This window comes from Tiliqua scincoides, chromosome 2 (genome assembly GCF_035046505.1).
Source record: "Tiliqua scincoides isolate rTilSci1 chromosome 2, rTilSci1.hap2, whole genome shotgun sequence".
Taxonomy (NCBI): domain Eukaryota; kingdom Metazoa; phylum Chordata; class Lepidosauria; order Squamata; family Scincidae; genus Tiliqua; species Tiliqua scincoides.
Window position 1 is genome coordinate 203,777,375 of NC_089822.1, and position 12,747 is coordinate 203,790,121.

At 43.6% G+C, this 12,747-nt stretch overlaps 1 protein-coding gene and 1 pseudogene across 2 annotated transcripts in view; one reads left to right on the forward strand and one right to left on the reverse strand.

The window, feature by feature from the left end:
* SEMA3F (semaphorin 3F) overlaps positions 1–12,747 on the forward strand; it is a 160,779-nt gene that overhangs the window by 73,197 nt on the left and 74,835 nt on the right. The gene's annotated exons all lie outside the window — the stretch shown is intronic.
* On the reverse strand, positions 7,135–7,254 carry LOC136642661 (5S ribosomal RNA; annotated as a pseudogene).

Here is a 12,747-nt window from a genome sequence, read left to right on the forward strand (position 1 = left end):
CTGTTGTTCTCTCCCCCTCCCACCGCCCCCAAGTCAGACCAAAACTGGAACTATTTCCTTACTTATTTCCTCCCTGTGTTTATAGACTACCTTTAAACCATAATGGTTCCCCAGATAGTTTATAATAATAACAACAAATTCAAACAATTCAAATCTAAAAATATATCAGATAAACAGTAGGAGTAAAGGCTTCTGTGACCAGGACTATCACATATACAGAGGACTTGAAACCTGGGAAATGAACCTCTCAATACATCCAGCAGTTCTAATCAAACTTTTAGCACCGGGACCCACTTTTTAGAATCAGAATCTGTCATGACCCACTGGAAGTGATGTCATGACAGGAAGTGACATCATCAAGCAGGAAAATTTTTTAACAATCCTAAGCTGCAATCCTATCTACACTCACCCAGCAGTGAGCCCCATTGACTATCATTGTTAAAAGCATATACAGAGTAGCCTGTTAAAAGAACAGATCTGTAACATTTTCCCAAATGCAGTCACATACCTTGGTAGCATTAAGTCTAATATATTAAAAATAAAATATTGAAATGAATGGGGACCCACCTGAAATTGGTTTGAGAAACACTGGCAGCAAAAGCAGGATACTTGAAACAAAACGTCAGAATAAACAAAACAATAAAGCACAGTGGAAAATGCACAGTGCACCATGTGTGCACAGCGCGCGCGCACACACAGAAACTCTAATCAGTTGCAAAGGTTGAGGCCACCCCAGAAAAAGCCCTGCTCCTTATTGAGGGCCACCTAGCACCTTTGGAGGTGTCCAAAGCAGTGTTTCACTAGCAGTTCTTGATGCTTAGAGGATGGTGGTAGTCAAGCTCATTTGGGAGTTAGCCCACCTGGAAAAAAACAAATTAAATGACCCGCATATGTATTTGAGCACTTGAAACAAAGCAGAGAATTGGCAGGCACAGGAAGGGTTAAGCTTGTCTTTCCCTCCTGACATGTACTCCTGCCCTTAGACTATTTGCAAATTAACAGGTTCCTTTTGAAAGTGCTGGTTGGTTCTACATTCTCTGCATATGGGTAAAATTATTGTAAGTGCAGATTGCAGCATAATCTAATTGTGAACACAGGAAGCAAAAGTTGTACCAATTACAGAAGCATGAACCTGTTCTGCTTGTAATTTGCTGGGTATGGTTCAGGACAGGCAGAATCCTCATCACAAAAACTAGGCAGCCCCCTGGATTTATGTTATTTCTGCAAACACGAATTTGGGAACATGTGTTTGTTGGCTAATATGGAGTTCTTCTGAAAGTGACTGAGGGCCCAATCCTATCCAGCTCTCTAGTGCTGAGGCAGCCCCAAGTTAAGGGAACAAATGCTCCCTGACCTTGAGGAGGCCACCGTGACTGCCCCCCACATGGCAGGATGGAGCGCATGCCCCACTGGCATGGCTGCATTGGCACTGGAAAGTTGGAGTGGAATGAGCCCTGAGTGACCCAAATGTACAGTGCTGCCTGCCCCCCATCCCCTGCATGCACCAGGACAGCTTGCTTTCGGCAAATGGATGGAAATGTGATAGGAGAACGTGGCGTAGCATGGCATCTGTTCATGTGTCCATTTAGCCCACATTCTAAGGACGGTCAACCCTGTGGGTAGGCTCCAAATAAAGCTGTAATCTCTCTTTAACCCATTTTTGTCCGGCCCATAGGTGTATACATTTGGTCCCTGTTGCGTATATGCAACGTTCGGCAGAAATGGGTTAATGAAAACACTTATAATTAAATGAATAGGTATTTGTTTAATTCACTGATGGAACAAGTGGCCTTAGTGACCAGACTGGTTGTATTTTTGCTCTGTCCATAGCACTTATTGATATGCATCTCCTTCATTTTCCATGCCCAGTGGTATTGGAAATCTTTTTTGTGTTTACTTTGGATGTTTACTTCATGTTCTGTTTCCTGGAAGGGTATTTTGTGCTGTTTAATACTTATCCAAACAATTTTGTTATGCTGCTGCAGAGGATGGTTATGCCATCCTTAAGGCAGACCGATGGATACTTTGTGGGTGAAGAGACTGGGAGTCGGATCCTATGGCATGGCTCCCAAAAGGGCAGGCAGTCTCAAATTGGTAGTTGAACTCAAAGCAAAGGGTTAATTGAATATAGTACATATGCCTGAAGAATTTTGGCATTGAACTTCCACCAAGGAACAGAGAAGCTTGCAAATAACCACTAATGAGGCACCCAAAAAGAACATTAACTGTAGTGCATTGAACACACACACACACACACACACACACACACACACACACACACAAAGTGATTGAAAAGGAACAACACAATGTCTACTCCATGTGCAACAGATGGGAGGCAAACCACGCCACAGAGGATATTAACCTGTGTGTGGGATAGATGTGGTGGAAGGTAGTGCTACAGCTGTGTTTTCTGTACTCTTTTTGAAGGGTGGATGATGTGTATCCAAACATCTGTTGGGTAGTTCCAGTTTGCCAAGAAATGATTCACAAAAGAACTTAAATTAATAAGTTTCAAAGCAAAGTCTGCAGAAACCACTTGATAGTTTCACCCAGCAGCAAGAATAGCTAAAAGCCTGGCAGAGGCATTATAATCCTGATCACCTAATTATGATTAGGATCAAATTGAATTATCCATTCAGACATGTCCAATCCTTGGTGATTTTGTGAGCCAGCTCTCTCCATGATTTCCGATAGAAGTTTGCATATTGCAGGTTCACATACTCCCCTCCTCCTCTTCAGGGTGAATTTCCCTTACTTTACCATGGTGCATCTGCATTGGTGCTAACCACGTTTTCTCTCGTAACCAGCGTATGAAGTAGGTTTGCAAACCCTGGTTACAAGATGATCTAGTCAGCACTAAAGATGTAGTACTGCACTCGTGCAGGAATGCAAAGCGTGGCAGGAATTTGTGAGAGGGGTGTGTGCAAGTCTGCAACATGCTCCCAATTTTCTCCCCATAGTTAGGAGACTGACAGCCCAATTCTATCCAGCTTTCCTTCACTGTTGCCGCTGTGCCAGTGATTTGTACATTGCATCCTGCAGTCACAAAGGAAATATTTGTTTCCTTATCTTGGGGCTGCATTGCAGCTGCAGCTGCGCTGGGCCCTGGGAATGTTAAGTCTGCATTAAGACAGAGTATTGAGAACTCCTGGAGGCTTAATAGCAGAAGGTAAAACTGGCAAGGAACTTTCAGCCTAGTAAATTTCAACTCCTGTGTGAGCTGTGCATTGGTGCTAGACTGAGTAGTAGGCCATAGACTCAGGAGGAGGAGACTTGTACTGTTGACTAATAGTGAGGACACAGATGCAGTCCATAAGTATTCATTATACTCACACACACACAACACAGCCCTCCAAATCACATTAGCCCACTAGCTAGAAAAAGAAGCACATTTTCCCAGCAGCAAAATATTATTTGAGATCTAGGGAAATGTAAGATATCCATGCAACAGAAAAGGAACACTCTCTTGAAGGAAGATATTCGAATCCTATGCACAAATGAACAATAACTCCCTGCTCATCCGTGAAGCTTACTGTGTGACTTTGGGCAAGTCAATGTCTCAGAACCTCACCTGCCTCACTGGGTTGCTGTGAGGATAAAAGGAGGTACACCACCCTGGACTCTAGAGAGGAAGGCTGGGGCATACATGATAAATGTTCCTGATAATATCTCATCCAAACTTTGTGCATTGCAATATCAACCCATTGTGCCCCTTACCCCATCAGCCAAACATATTAGCTGGGGGCAGGGGGGTGTACAACATGACTGAATCACATTGTTTGGTTTACACATTGCAAGGACAAGAGATCAAAGAATGATGGAATGGAGGCAAGTTCTGTCTCTTGTAAACCTACTTTGGCCCGTGTCTCTCTGGTTCTGCCGTCTCTGCTCCAGATCACTTGCTTGTGTCCATCATCCTTCAGCTACCCAGTCTCCATTTCTGAAGAGCTCAGAATCACTAAGAGGCATGGAAAGGTTCCTATTGTTATTGGTGGAAGCAGTTCTATTAGAGTCCCCTAAGAAATACCGGGAACTAAAAGGGTTAGCTTAATCTCTGCTCAGTAGGAAAGAGAGTGAGTGGGTGGAGAGTTGGTAGAATGTGTGCTGAGCTATTACAGAGAAGGCATTATCCTCTCTCCAAAGACACTCATCAGCCATGATCCCTGTCTAGCAGGTTGAAAACTTTCAGGCAGGTTGTTATAAAATTAGATTTAAGTGCTACAGCAAAGAGGCCACAAAAAGCAGGAGGAAATGAGACAAAGTGGTGATTGATGGATGGGCATATAGAAGGATGGCTGGGCAGACAAACAGTGAAGAACTTGAGACTTTTCTGAGTTTATGAAGACTGTTTTATAATCCCATTAGAGCAACCAAGAGAAACAAAGCATTGGCTTCCACCCCAATCTGGTGAGAAGGGTATTGGCCGGCACCCTGTGCAGACACCAGATGGACTCAAGGGGCAAAAGGGGTGATAGGACAGGTTGAGAGGAGGAGCCCGTCTGTCTCTGTTTCATTTAATCTCCCTTTGAGATTGGATTAGCCAGGTGGAGAGCCCTCTGCTTCTCTGCTGGAGTTTATACTGGATGAAAAGTCCAAAGGAAGTCTAAGCTGAGACCTCAAGGCTTGCTGGGTAGACTGGCTACAGATCAGAGTCCATCCTATTCCTTTGTCTGCAGACAAGTGTTCCGGTCAGGACATACCATAACAGCATAAAAATTAGCCCAGTAAATTCAGAAGTAGCCCAAATACATCTTGTAGCAACCTAGAGGTTTCTTAATGCATGGGGTGCACAGCATGTCCCATTCGTTTAAGGATGCATGAGTACTGGAGCCCTCCCCTTCATCCATCCACCCGCCTCTTGATACTGGGACATCCACAGGTGGGACCTTGATATCCAATGATTTGACTTACCACACTGTTACCAAGGTTCACTTTGCAATGCCTTCTAACAAGGAAAAAAGCACTAAAATCCAATTTCCTACCCTCTTACTGTTAAATAATTATGATTTAATTCCATTAGATTCCATTATTCACCCCATCTAGTGACTGAATGCAGTATAGTGTTTATACAAATGCATTCTGGGGCAAAAACAGAGGAACAAGAAACCTGGAGGTGGGTCTCTAAAGCTATTTTTCCACTGATTTCGTATCTACTGATTTTTTTTTTAATCCACTAGGGATCCCAGAACAGAACCCCAGTGGATAACAAGGCACAACCTGTCCTTGGATTTCCTGGTCTTTCTCAGTGGGCGGGGCAACACCTTATGTGGTAGACATGGTGATGTACCATCACTCCGATCCCACTGGTTTTTTGGCTGTACCTTTTGTTAGAACAAAGATAGACCACATTCTGCATGAAATTACGCATTGATTGATATATAACATGATGGTATTAGTCTTATGGATCAGGACCATTCTGATGTCGTTGGATTCCTCTCAGCCTGCCCTTTCCGACGGACTAAGGCAAGTTCGCCTACTCACGAGTAAACGTGCGATACAGCTCACTTTCACTTTCCATAGGGATCAATGTATTTTTTGTTCTCTGGTTATTTGGCCATAACTTTTGATGGAAAGGAGATAATTCACTCTGGTTTCTTGCATTGCATTCTGCTCAAAAGTCTGCATCCAACGGTATATAACATGATGGTATTACTCCCAACCACCGTGATTTTAGCATGTCATCCCCAGTGCACATCACCCTCCCTGTGCGCGTCACCCGGTGCAGCCTGCACCCCCTTAGCGACACCGCTGTTGCTTGATACTCTGCCCATGTTGATCTTTGTATCTTTCCTCCTTCGTCATAGCATGCAAGCACACTTGAGACCTGGACAGTAATAAATAAAAGAAGCCTCTGAAGGTTTTTGGTAGAGTGAGAGAATAGGTTGGTTATGATACATGTTACTTTTAAAGTCACTCCATCCCAGGCATAGCACCCCTTTTCTCTCTTGTGTGGCTTTCTAGGACCTCCTCTTGCTTTCTTGTAGGAAGGCAGTTGTTTTGCTTTGTGGAAGGAGGCAATAATGGTGGTAATTATGTCATTAGCATCCCCTCCCATACTCCTAGGGGATTGTACAGGTTGTTGTTTTCCTTGGAAATGGCTTAAAGTATGAGGTGATTAGAACCCAGCAGGGGTGATAAGAGACTTTGCTGGGCTAGAAAGATTACAGTTCCCAATTTGGGGTCTGAAAGAAGCATGGGGGAAAAAAAACATGGGGAAGAAAGGATTTCAGATAATAGGGGAGTGACTCCATTCTCTTCTCCCTCTCCTTCTGCTGACTGTGGATCTCAATGTTTTCTGAGCTGGGCCTTAGGAAACGTCACAAACTGTTTAGAAAAATATGTGCATTTGGCAGAGCATCCCAGCAAATCACTGGCTCCCTGGCAACTGCACATGTCTTTCAAACACCCATTTGTCTCCCTTTATGTTAGTGTGTATTACAAGTATGAACTGAAAACAAAGTTTGAAGTTTTGCTTATATTTGTTCCTACGTATGACCTCCTTGTTCCAACATGTCACTCTGTCCAGCACTTCATGGAAACATCCATTCTAGCATTGCAGAGTGCGGCATAGTGTACAGACCAACACACAACACTTGAGAATAAATATGTTAAATATTTATAATTATTATATTTATAATATTAAAAAATATAAAATATATATATATTTTATATAAATATAAAAAATATTTATTTGAGAATAAATATGTTCAAAACCGTCTGCATTATCATACCCCATAGAGAAAACTCTTACATCAGGCTAAGTTCTTCGTTTTTTCAGCTGAGAAAACAAAAGGGAATTGAATTATTTCTTGACCACGAACAGTGTTTTGCTTCCTTTTTCTTTTTTAAATGATTCCATTGCTGCAGCAATGGCTGTTTGGGTCCAGATTTTGCTGTGAATCACAGTGGCTACCTTTCTGGGGGAACCCTGACCACGTTGAGAGAACTAGCTTGGAAAAGAAAGCTCATTTTTCTTTTGCTTATGCTTTGAAGTAAGTAGTGTGTTTGTGCTTATAGAATTCACAGGAGTGGTACACATTTTGGGCTCTTTGAGGGATTTATGATAGTGATTTTGTGTGTGTGTGTGATGGGGTGAATGGTTGGCAACCTGCAGTCTCAAAAGACTATGGTATAAGCCTACAGCACCAGGTATTCCCAGGCGGTCTCCCATCCAAGTAGTAACCAGGCCTAACCCTGCTTAGCTCCTGAGATCAGACAAGATCAGGCACATGCAGGGTAACAGTTGCTGCTGTTACTACCACCAGGTAGATAGGACTCATTAGCCTGGGAAGGCAACTCATCTGAGAGAAGGAAAACTCTGGTCCCAAACCTCCACTGCCTTGTGGCTACATCCAGTTATGGAAAAGGCTTCAGGAGTCAACCTCGAGGCAAAATCCGGAGCCGGAGTCCCTGAGGCAGTTCATGGCTGAACACAGTCACATTCTGGCAACTCCTGCGACGCCGCTGCAACCAACCGTATTGGCTTCTGCCTTTCCATTGGACCATTTCAGCAACATGGAGAGGGGGAATTTGCTGCATGAGAAACAGTCTATCCTCCATATCTACTTTACCCAGGCTTCGCGCACTGGAGAGGACACTGTTCCAGAACCACCATTCAGAGCGTGATACCATAGTCTTCCGAGATTGAAGGATGCCAACTATGATGGGGTGAAGAGGAATGTGGCGTGTGAAAAGGTATGCTTTAGCAAAACATTAGCCTGAAAAGGAATGCTTTCACCTATATATGTGAGCTGTTGAGGATACAGAATGGTTCTCTGTGGTCCCAATAAATTAGTAGCCATTTCATAATATAACCTCTTTCATTTCTGCACCTAGTACATGGGCACAAGGATTTGGTTCCTGATCAACACAGCACTAAATGGAGTACAGTGGTGCCTTGCAAGACGAATGCCTCGCACAACGAAAAACTCGCAAGACGAAAGCTTTTTGCAATTTTTTGATGACTCGCAAGACAAATTTTAATGACCGTGCTTCGCAAGACGAATTTTTTTTTTAATGCTTCATGTGAGTTATGCTCACATTCACCCTAAGGAAGGGGGAGGATCTTCATGCCAGTTTATGATCACATTCACCCTAAGGAGCGGGGGATCTTCATGCCAGTTTATGCTCACATTCACCCTAAGGAGCGGGGGATCTTCATGCCCGTTTATGATCACATTCACCCTAAGGAGCATTCCTATGGGAAACCGCGCTTTGCAGGACGAAATTTTTGCAATACGAAACGACTCGCGGAATGAATTAATTTCGTCTTGCGAGGCACCACTGTATATGCTTAAGGCTCTGTGCAACTAGTATTATCTGGAATAAATTTAACTAGGCCTAAAGAGATTTCTTAACATAAACCTTTTTCACAGTGTTCAGTTGCAGGACCCAGTCCCTGGCCTGACTATGGTACTAGGGAAAAGACTTGCTAGAAAAATCCACAGCTGTTAAAAGAATTCTCTACCATTCATTATTATACTGGGAGGATAGCTCCTTGTTGGGAGTCTCTTGGACTTCGCTTGATTGTATGTCCCCTGGACATTGCAAGATGATTTCTGGACTATGGGGAGCAGCTGACATGGGGCCTGCTTCATCAAATAATTATCCACTGAGCTCCCAAACAATATCAACGAATCCACCCCAAATAAACAATCCATCATCCTTATTGAAAACAGATCAGAGAGGCATAAACAATCCCAGCCTGGCCTCTGGGTCTGCTTTGCTCTGTGTATTTGCTGCCATCAGATGGGTTTCCTTCACCAGCTGCACTGAATAAACCAAACACAGATTCATTAATTACCAAGTTATACAGTACATCAGCAAGGCCTCTGGAGAGAGCATATCATCCTCCAAAGCCAAGCTGCCCTGCCTCAGGTCAGGAAAAAGCCTCTTCTCATTTTAGGACAACGTGAACTCTTGGGAAAGCAAATAAATCGCCCAATCAAGGGGTGGGGGGGGGGAGAGGTGGTCAAGGCCAAAGGTTGATGTTGATCTCACATCCTGAGATATGACATCCTGTAGCTAGGCTAATCTTGGCATGGCTGGAAGAGGAGGAAGTATCCCATGCTTTTTGACGGTGTCATTTGTGGAAGCTGCCCACTTCCAGATCTTACCCTTTCCTACCTATTTTCCAGCTAACTGTGAATCATTTGGGTGATGAATTTCAGCCAGCAACACACACATCCATTTCCCTCCGTTTGAGCCACTCCCTCTGCCTCTGGGAATGGTACAATTGTAACATCGCTGTCTTCACCCTATTGCTTTGTCCCTCTGCCTTTTTTCTTTATTAACAATAGTTGAAAGGAGTGATGAATCACTTGGAAAGAAGATGGAAAAGCTACTGAGAACGTGCTTCCTGAGGTCACCCAGACAACCCCTCTACCTTAGTTACATGAACATAAGAAGAGGCCTGCTGGATCAGGCCCAGGGCCTATCTAGTCTAGCTTCCTGTATCTCACAGTGGTCCACCAGATGCCTCAGGGAGCACGCACAAGACCACAAGACACTTGAATCTCACTGCCACTCCCTTGCATCTGGCACTGCACTTGGGTTTAACTTGTGCTACTTTATTAAACACCATGACCAATTTTTAATGCATGAAACTTACTGACAACCGGTAAGACCCAGACTACTCTCACCAGTCTGGGGTAGGGGCTTTGCTTCATTCATCTCACCCAGTTAATTTAATCTAGGGTAGATAACTCATTGAGATGTGGATTCTTCATTCAGGCAACTCTCTGCTCCTTTTTTCTAGGAGGACACACCTCTCATTCTCTAAACCCAGCAGTCACTCCCCCTTGCTTGGAAGTGACTGACTTTCAGGACTCAGCACACAAATTGCTCAGCTGTGATGCCAGAGTTAATGAGAATCCGATACGTCTTTTACTTGGGCCATTTGCAAGGCACTGGGGGCTACCTTTCATTGCTGTGTTCTTCCCTTGCTTGATGGGATTGCTAATGGAAAGAGACAGCAGCCTGCACAGGGGTTCATGACAGTCCCAAGCACATGACAGTGGGGGGACTGACTGACAGAGTGCTCACTTGAGAACAGAACAATCTGTGTGTCGGTGCTGCTGCTAATTCACTCTAATTATTTCTTGTCTAGGTATGAGTGACTGTATGAGTGACATGTCTCTCTCCATGCTTCTTAAAGGGATTCTGCCAGAGCTCTGTGTTCACCTGTTTTTTTAATTTAATATCCTACCATGGCTGCAGTCCTAATCAACTTTCCAGCACTGACATGAGAGCAAAGAGAACAAACATTCCTTTACCTTCAGGAGGCCTCCGTAACTGCCCCCCAACTGCAGGATGCAGCATGCATCCTATTGGCATGGCTATACCAGTGTGAGAAAGTGGGTTAGGATTGTGCCCAATGTTGTTCCAGTATTGCATGCTTTGTTTCCACATACCACGAATACAGACCAAAACTGTAACTGCATACATTGTGATCCTATAGTGCAGTGTTATTCAAACTATGAAGCGCGACTCCTTAGGGAGGCACCAGGAACTGAAAGGGGAGGCTCGAGATGTCCTCTTGCAGCGATACAGTCACACCCCTAGGCAGAATACGAGCCTTCTGCACTTTTTTTTAAAGCAGAAGGAATGGGAGTTGCTCAGCTGCGAGAGTGGCTGCTGCCGCCCCGCCCTGTTCTCCCTCCACTCCGAGGCTGCTGCCTTCTGTGTTCACTGCATGTCTTTTCCAAAGCTCTTCAACTCCAGCCCCCATCTGGCAAGTACCGAGCATGCTCAGTTTGCAGTCCTTGCCCTTGCTGACAGTCAGAAAGAAATCCTCCTTGAACCTTGTCTGGTTGGTTCCTAGTTCCCAGCCTGGGATCACTTCTCATCAAAGTGAAATCTATCTTTTCAACCCCCTCCCTCTTCCACTCCCCCCTTTCAATCTCCAGACCTTCCCGCTTTCCTTCCCCTCCCCAAATAAAAAGCTTCCTATTTTACCAGTCACCAGGGGTCTTAAAGTTGTTTCCATGCAGTTGGCAAAGGGGGGGAACGGGAGAGACAAGCACACACTTTACTTGGCCAGGAGCAGAAAAAGGGTACTGTTTTTAAAGTGATTTATTAATCTTGTTGTTTGACTGAGGAGGAAAGGCTGTATTTTTAAAGTGATGAATCTTGCTATTTGAAGGGAATACTTATCAGCCATTGCCAGCCCAATCCTATGCACACTTTCCTGGGAGTAAGCCCCATTGACTCTAATGGGACTTACTTCTGAGTAGGCATGCCTAGGATTGGGCTGTGCATCTCCTAGTATAGGAGACAAATCAGCTTCCTAACCAAACCCTTATCAGCTCTGATATATTTTCATGGTCTATTTTTGTTTTCCCCACCAGCTGCTGGAAAAATTTAATTTCATTAAATTAATAAAGGGTTCAATCCTATCCAAGGAGAATGGGAGAAATGACTAGTTGGATTGGGGTCCACAGGGGTGTGTGTGTGTAATGTTGGTCAGACTGGTTGTTCACAAAGTTCATTTGATAAAACAATTCTATTGGTATGCTTACAAAGTTAAAGAAAATGAGACTTCCTGGACCAGACAAAAACTACCTACTCCAGCATCCTGTCTCCAACAGTGATCAGCAGCTGATCATTTATAAAGCATGTATATTGCTGTATATTAATAATATATTTTAAGATCTGCATTTAATTAATGATATGATTAATATAATTAGTAGTTAATATTAATGTAGTTAATATTTCTGGCCACTTCCTGTTTAATGATGTCACTTCCAGCCCTCAGGAACATGATGGGGAGTCATGGCCAACAGCCACGGAGGGTCAAGGGAGCCACATTGGCCGGAAAAGTTTGAGTACCACTGCTATAGTGTGTAGTAGATCATTGTAGCTTAGGAGAAAGATCTATAATGCTAGGAATATTGATTACTGTTTCTATGGAAACTGTATTTCAAAGTTATTTCTGTGTTGCAATTGACTAGTAGCTTCAGTCTCAACAGATTTAGGGTGCAGTCCTAACCCCTTATGTCAGTACTTTCCAGCACTGGCATAGCGGTGCCAATGGGACATGTACTGCATCCTGCAGTTGGGTGGCACTCATGGAGGCCTCTTCAAAGTAAGGGAATACAGTATTTGTTCCCTTACCTCGGAACTGCATTGCCCTTATGTCAGTGCTGGGGTTAGGATTGCACCCTTAGTAACATTGTCAATTGAGTCATGTATATTTTTTCCTCATGTTGTCCCCCTACAAAATAACTAAGCATATTTCCTCGTTTTTATAGTAAAAGATTTTAATTGCCCTTGTCTCCAGGTTTGCCTGCCTGAACATTCCCAAATAATAAGTGGGCTCATGGCAGCAAACCTGGGCTTGATAACACCTTAAAATGGAGCTCCCAGGTTCTTACTCCATTGTGACCAGATCTGAGACTAAACCAGGAGGAGCACAATTGGTCTGTTTAGATCTGATCTCCTTTCTATGATGACATCAATACTGGGAGCAAAACTCATTTCTTTCTTGCTTCCTTGCCATTTTACCTCCACTGATAAGAGTACATAGGATATTCCTCTTACACATTATTGAAGATTTGGCCTTAGGTAGCAACAATTAATAATGGTATTTATAATAGTTATGCTTCCTGAGCTTTGGAACCATGAAGTATAAGCTAGAAGATCCTAGAAAAATACAGGCTACTGTTTCCTTAATAAGTCCTGGTGAAGTAGAATTAGCAGAGTAGCCCTGGAGAGTCTTATATATCAACATAACAGGTTCAACAAAGC